We start from the raw sequence: 6,936 nt of genomic DNA, 5'->3' as shown, positions 1-6,936 counted from the left end.
AAAAGATGGAAGAAAGGGTTACTGTTTCCAGCACGTAAGGAATATACTGGAAAAAATTCTCAATGTAACGCCTTCCGGAATAAGAAAGCAAAAGATTTATGTTGGGGCAAATTATACATACTCATACAGAAAGGAGGAAGCCACATCTCCGACGCCGCTCGGTTTAAGGTCGTACATATTGTGCTAAATGAACTGTTACAGGCTGTGGAGCCTTGAGGAGATGCAAACGCTGGCCTGGCTGAAGTACCTCACTCGGTGTTCCTTTCCTACTGCTGTAATAAAATAGCTTGACAACAGTAGCTTAAGGGGGAAAGCACACAATCCGTCCCGTTGGGGGAGTAAAGGCAGCAGAGGCTTGAAGCAGTTGCCCACACCATGCCCACAATACAGACCAGACGACTGAACGCATATTGCTTTGCTTAGCTCCTTTTCTTTTCTTTTCTTTTCTTTTCTTTTTCTTTTTATTTTTATTTTTTACTGTCTACAATTCCGGCCAGGGTATGGTGCCACCCTCTGTGAGAAGACTTTCCCAACAAAATTAACACAAGCTGGAGAGGTGGTTCGGTGACCAAGAACACCGGCTGCTCTTCCACAGGACAGAGTTTGACACCTTGTACCCACATGGCAGCTCACAACCAAAGGCAACTCCAATTCCAGGGGATCTGATGCTGTCTTCTGGCCTCTGCGGGTACCCAGCACATACATGTATACATATGTGCATGTAGAAAAATATTCATGCATGTAAAATATTTTTTAAAGATTTATTTATAAAGCCAGGCATGGTGGCACAGGCCTTTAATCCCAGCACTCAGAAGTCAGAGGCAGGTGGATCGCTGTGAGTTTGAGGCCAGCCTGGTCTACAAAGTGAGTCCAGGACAGCCAAGGCTACACAGAGAAACCCTTTCTCGAAAAAACAAGAAACAAACAAAAAAGATTTATTTGTTATGTGTACAGTGCTCTACCTGCATGTACACCTATACGCCAGAAGAGAGCATCAGAGCATATCAAAGATGGTTGTGAGCCAGCCACCATGTGGTTGCTGGGAATTGAACTCAGGACATCTGAAAGAGCAGACAGTGCTCTTAACCGCTGAGCCATCTTTCCAGCCCCATAAAAAAAATTTTTTTAATGAACTAAAAGTTCTTGTTTCAGTTTTTATGTATATAGATGTTTTGGCTGCATGTGGGTCTGTGTACCAAGTATGTGCATGCAATACCCTTGGAAGCCAGAAGAGGGCATCAGATCCCCTGGAACTAAAGCTACAAATGGTTGTGAGACACCAAGTAGGTTCTGAGGCCTAGAGCCAGCTGTCTGGCTCCAAAATCTAAGAGTTTTAAATAAGAAGTGGACAAAGGGAAGGGTAGCCTGTTGAGCAGGACAGGTAAGTTACCTGATCAACAGTTAATGCTCCTCTTCCCGCATTCCAGAAGAATGGAACTAGAGCAATCACCTCAGGTCAAAGACAGCCTGAGCCAATCTGTCTCTCAGAGGCTGGCAGCTACACTTGCCCCTGGCATCTGAGGCATTTCTGAACCTTTGTGGGAGAGATGGGTGACTCTAGGCCCCAGGGGAACAATCCTCCACAGTTATGTGGAGAGCAAGGACTAACTCTGACATGAACTCTGGTGCCCCATATTTGACGACCTCCCCTTGGAGGGGAGCCCTGGTGGCACTCAGAGAAAGAATAGGCAGACTACCAAGATAAGACTTGTTAGCCTGTGACCATAAAGTGGCAGGGGTGGGGGGTGGGGGGAGATCTCCCTCAGACATGGATCTAGGGAGGGTCATAGGGTCGGGGTGGGGGGCGGGGTGTAGGAGGAACGGAAGGATAGAAGTGATGGGAGAACAATTTAGTTAAAATCTGAATAAATTAATTTAAAAAAAAAAAGAATTTAAAAGAAACCGGTGCTTTCCCTTTCACAGATGAACTTCCCACCAAATTACTGCATGCCTGCCACAGTTGGGGGTGGCTGAGGAATCCTGTTCTCAAAGACTTTGTATTTAACTGAAGGAGCATTTTGCTCCATCTCAGTAGGAAGCAAAACCACCTAAGGACCTCAGGCGAGGATTCCTTCCTCTGGTGCTTTGGGAGCTACAGAAAGAAGCCCCCTGCCGCCCCCCCTCCCCCCCTCCCCTGCTGCCCTGCCTTGCCACCAGCTGGGAGCTTTTTGCCCTGGGTTCTGAGTGGCTTGGAGAGTGGTTCCTACCAAGCCTAGTCCTATTTGCGCGGGTGAATTTTCATTAATGGGGAAGAGGAAGGCAAACAGGCATTTAATAGAGTTGAAAGCAGTTCCCAGGGTTTGGCCTTTCCCCAGTAAGCTGTAGAAAGGCCCTAACCTTCCTGAGGCCTAGTCGCAAGCCCAGGCCTGTTTCCTGGCCCACAGCTGGCTTGCTCAGTCTCCCTGCGGGCCTCCAAGGCTAGCAAGGTCCATTCTCAGAAGCTGCTAGGCTCTGTCGAATAAAAAAAATGGGTTCATTCCGGTTAGTGAGGCTTAACTGCTTTACTCTTGGCTTTGCTGTGCCCTAAAAACAGCCTATTGAAGTTGTACAGCGTGGTTTATGCCTGTGGTCCCAGCACTTGCAAGGTAGGAAGGAAGACCTTGAGACTGAGGGCAGCTTGGTCTACAAGGCAAGACCCTCTCTTTAAAAAGGAAAAAAGAAAAAAAGAAAGAAAGAAGCAGCCAAGAAAAAAAAAACCCAACAACAACAAAAAAAAACTTTTATCAATTTCTTAGGACTTTGCAGCCAAAAGCAGTTTTCCAATAGTGTTTTGGGTTGGCTTGTTTTTTCCTCTCCCTCCCTTCCTCCTGACATCACCCCCCCCCTCCTACCAAGCTCTCCTCTCCTTTCTCCTTGCCAACTCACCCCACTATCCCACAAGAGTGAAAAATAACAGGCCCTGAGTTGAACAGGTCAGCAGTCCACTTCTCCCTAGGTCAGTAGGTCTGAATGGACCCAGTAAGAATTTACAATGAATAGCTGGGCGTGGTGGCACACACCTTTAGTCTCAGCATTCAGGGGGCAGAGGCAAGTGGATCTCTTCTGTGAGTTCGAGGCCAGCCTAGTCTACAAAGCGAGTCCAGGACAGCGAAGACTATACAGGGAAACCCTGTTTCGAAAAACAAACAAGAAGAACAAAAATTTAGAATGATGGGATGGCTTGTCGATCATGTGTCTTCCCCACAACGTGCCTCGGGAGTTTAGAGCCCTAACCCAGTGTTTGCACAGGTGGACCAGGCAGCCAGCCTGTAAATCCAGGCTTGGAAGGTGTGAACAGGGGCATCCCTGAGCAAGCTGGTCATGAGTCTGTCAGGTCCTGCTGCAGGGCGTAGCTGGCATGGCCTGCCCTCTACCTAAGGGTGAGTCTTCCCCTCTCCTAGAGAGTGACTATATAATCCAGACATTTTGATTCCAGGGTCCCCTCTTTTCCCCCACCTCCCTACCCTCTTTCCTTCCCTTCCCCAACCCCCACTGTGCACCCCTCCCTTCCCTGCCCCCTCCCCTGCCTCTTCCAATAAATGTGCATTTATAGTAAAGTCCCATCACCAATTAGCTCATTCTGTTTATTTATGAGACTACCTAGATTAGCAAACTCTAGGTTTGATTGAGAGACCCTGCCTCAGTGACTAAACCGGTGGAAGATTCATCAAAAATGGATCCTGACATCAAACTTGGGCACACTTGCATGTGGACACGCTTGTATGCACACCCAAGCACGTGTGCCAACAGCAAAAACATGCATACACGCAACACACACGTCCATGAAAACAGAGAAAAGAAAAAAAATTATTTAGATGTTAGATTTTAGAGTTTTTTTTTTTAGTTCATTCACAAGAAAGACCATAGGTATGTAGTCTTCAATTAAGATTCTGTGTGAGTTGAGGTCACACAGCTGTGGTTCAGAGCTGGTCTCTGGAGATGTGCACGGTAGCACATGCCTGTAATTGCAACATTCAGGAAGAGAGCAGGTTCCAGAACACACACACAACGTGCACATGCACACTTGTCCTGCTTAGTCATACTCAGGCAAGTTTGTACATTTTCTCACCTGTACAACAGAGATGGCAGCGCTGGTTATATTAACAGACCCCTGTTGAGAGGGTTCGTCGCAAAGCCTAGCACAAAAGGAAGGCTCAGTCCTGCTCCACAGAGTGGCACCCACCCTTCCCTGAAAATCCTATAACCACAGAGCCCCAGTCTTGTCTTTTAAATGTGCTGTATCATCATTTATTTGCAAACATGTCTGTTTGATTTCAAGTGAAAAATGCTTTGGGGTGGCACTAAAAACAAAACGCATTCAGGGGAAAAAGAAAAAGGCTGTCAGGCTCAACGTTAGTAAACAGCAAAATGTTTCTGAAGGCTAGACGCAGACAGTTCAGATGCTGGAGGGCTCAAATTGACAGGCTTTTGTTAGCAGAAGACAAGCGAGCAGAAGGACATTTCCAAGGGCTTAATAACCGGAAACTTGAATCTGCCCTTCCCTCCCACCAGCGCTCAGCCATCCGCTTGCTGTGAGCCCAAGGCCTTGGAGCCGCCGTCCGTTCATGGGATCCCTCCCTGCCCAATCCTGATGATTCCCATAATTCATTAATGATACTGCAAGTGAAATGCTAAATTATTCATGCAAACCATGTGAAGAGAGCCAAATGCGAAAGCTTCCTGTCAGGGATGCTGGCTGTTCATTCAGCTGTTGGAAAAAAAAAAAGGGAGCAGGATTAAGACCAAACCAAGATCCATAGTCCCAACGGATGCTAATGGCTACAGAGCCTTAAAGAGTTCCAGGGAAGGGAAGCAGACAGGATGGCTGGACGTTCACAACCCAGAAGCAGAGAGTCTAGGCCAGAAGAATCAATCTATGTTTTTTTCTCTTTCCAGAAGCTGTGGGTAAGGCCCGAGAGGACTGAAGCAATCCTTTTGTCCTCTTTGCCGGATGCTAGAAAAATAGGACTTGTCTCACTCTCATCTCCTCAAGGCCAGAGAGCAAGCCTGGTGAAGGTCATATCCTAAGCAGGGGCCTCTCTCTGCCCTCCAAGGATAGCTCTTCAGGGTGGGGCCTCCCAGGCCAAAGGCAGGTCCAGGGGTGAATCAAGCAAGGGTCCACTGGAGAAAAAGGCTCAGCTCTTCAGCTCAGAGGTCCCTTCCTTCATTGAGGTGCCCCTGCCATCCGCCGCCTCAGTGCCGGGCTCCACCTTCGGCTCTCCTCCCTTGGGGTGATCTCCAGGTTTCTGGGACCCCTCTATCACCGCAGTGCCCTTGCTGGAATGGCATCCCATTTCACAGGGGACGCGGAGGTCTGGTGTTCTCAGACCTATCGGAAAGAGTTCCTTCCTCGTGTCGTGTGATGAACGGAGCCTGGGAAGCCAGCGCTAAATAAACCCTTCCCCATGACATTGTTACAAAGCGAGCTGCCATGGTTTCTATGGCCACAAGAAGACAACCCCTTGGCCGCAACTGTGAGGTAGGCAGGACTTGGAACCCCTTGGGGGTTGGGGTGGGGGGGCGACGACGACTTCCTTTAGTCTTTCATTTCTTTATAGATCGCCTACCACCCCCACTGCCACCTAGTTACGGGTAAACACCAGCCTACACCTTCACAGACAAGAGAAAGCCGTTACCATGCAACAAGCTGTGGGCTCCCTTCTTGACCTTGGGGCACATCCAGCCCTGGGCCGCACAGATCCCCTGCTTGGAGGCCTGTGAGAGGCTCTTCTAGAATGTCTGCTACCATGGGCTCCCAGGGTTACCCAAACATATCACTGAAAGAACTAAAAAAAAAAAAAAGAAAAGAAAAAGAAAACACCACCGGGTGGGTCTCGGTGCCAAGTGCAGTTCGCCAGTTCACAGTTCTGACCCGACACGTCATTTCTAGCACTCAGTCATCCGTTTAACAAAGTGGAGACAACGTGGAGGCGCAGCCAGATAGGAGAGTCCGTCTGAGGTAGTTACTAATGGCCAGGAGGAGTGAAACCCGCGTCATCTGGCTTCACTCTTTATTTTAGTACAGAGCCTCCACGTGCAGGCGGGGCCGACCACAAACTGACAGTCCTCCCCGCTCACCCCCACCCCCACCCCACCCCCACCCCCACTACAGAACGTGGCTCCCTCTCTTCGGCACTCCACTAGACAAACATTTTAAAGTCTCTATCAAGCCATCTTCACACACTGTCACAGATGTCTTCTTTGGTTGTCCTTGAATAGTTTGTTGGCTTGCCTGCTTCTTTTCGGTTTTTTGTTTGTTTGTTTGTTTTGTTTGTTTTTTTTATGGTTCTGGAGATGGATCGCCCTATTGCATGCTGGGTAACGCGCCTCACTCTGAGCAACACCTCCAGCTTGTCCTTGCTCTTTTAATCTGGGTAGGCAGAATTACTAACTAAATGGGAGATGTCCTAAACTGTCTCATGTATTTGATTTTTTATTTTTTTTTATTTTTTTGGTTTTTTGAGACAGGGTCTCTCTGTGTAGCCTTGGCTGTCCTAGACTCAATTTGTAGACCAGGCTGGCCTCGAACTCACAGCGATCCACCAGCCTCTGCCTCCCGAGTGCTGGGATTAAAGGCATGCACCACCACACCCAGCTGTCTCATGTATTTGAATACCCAGCCCCAGGTGATGGCACTGTTATGGAGAGGTTATGGGATCTTTGCGATACAGGGCCTCTCTGGAAGACATAGGCTACTAGGGCCAGGCCTTTTGATCCACACAAGGTGTGAGGGGCCTCCACTTTACGTTTCTTCCATTAATGAACCCCCGTGACTTCCCCCACTTGAAAGCACTGAAAATTGTGAGGCAAAGCAATGCATGCGTTTCCTAAGGGAAGCCTGGCTAGGCTAACAGATCACATCAGGTGTTTAGGATCCCTGTGCTCTGCTGTCTACTCTTGTTTTGTTTTCTAAAGATTTATTTATTTATTATGTATACAGTATTCTGCCTGCAAGCC

The 6,936-nt window shown here is 48.3% G+C and overlaps 1 long non-coding RNA gene across 1 annotated transcript; it reads right to left on the bottom strand.

Annotated features, from left to right (window-relative positions):
- Positions 1 to 4,199: 4,199 nt before the first annotated feature.
- Positions 4,200 to 6,006, bottom strand: LOC311583487. Its single transcript, XR_014774539.1, has 2 exons — positions 5,616 to 6,006; positions 4,200 to 4,687 (listed from the first exon to the last, which is right to left on the bottom strand). It is a non-coding gene; the product is annotated as an uncharacterized lncRNA (long non-coding RNA).
- Positions 6,007 to 6,936: the final 930 nt, after the last annotated feature.

Source organism: Acomys minous, assembly GCF_964271855.1.
Source record: "Acomys minous genome assembly, chromosome: 14".
NCBI classification, from domain to species: domain Eukaryota; kingdom Metazoa; phylum Chordata; class Mammalia; order Rodentia; family Muridae; genus Acomys; species Acomys minous.
This window is presented reverse-complemented; position numbering and strand designations above follow the sequence as displayed.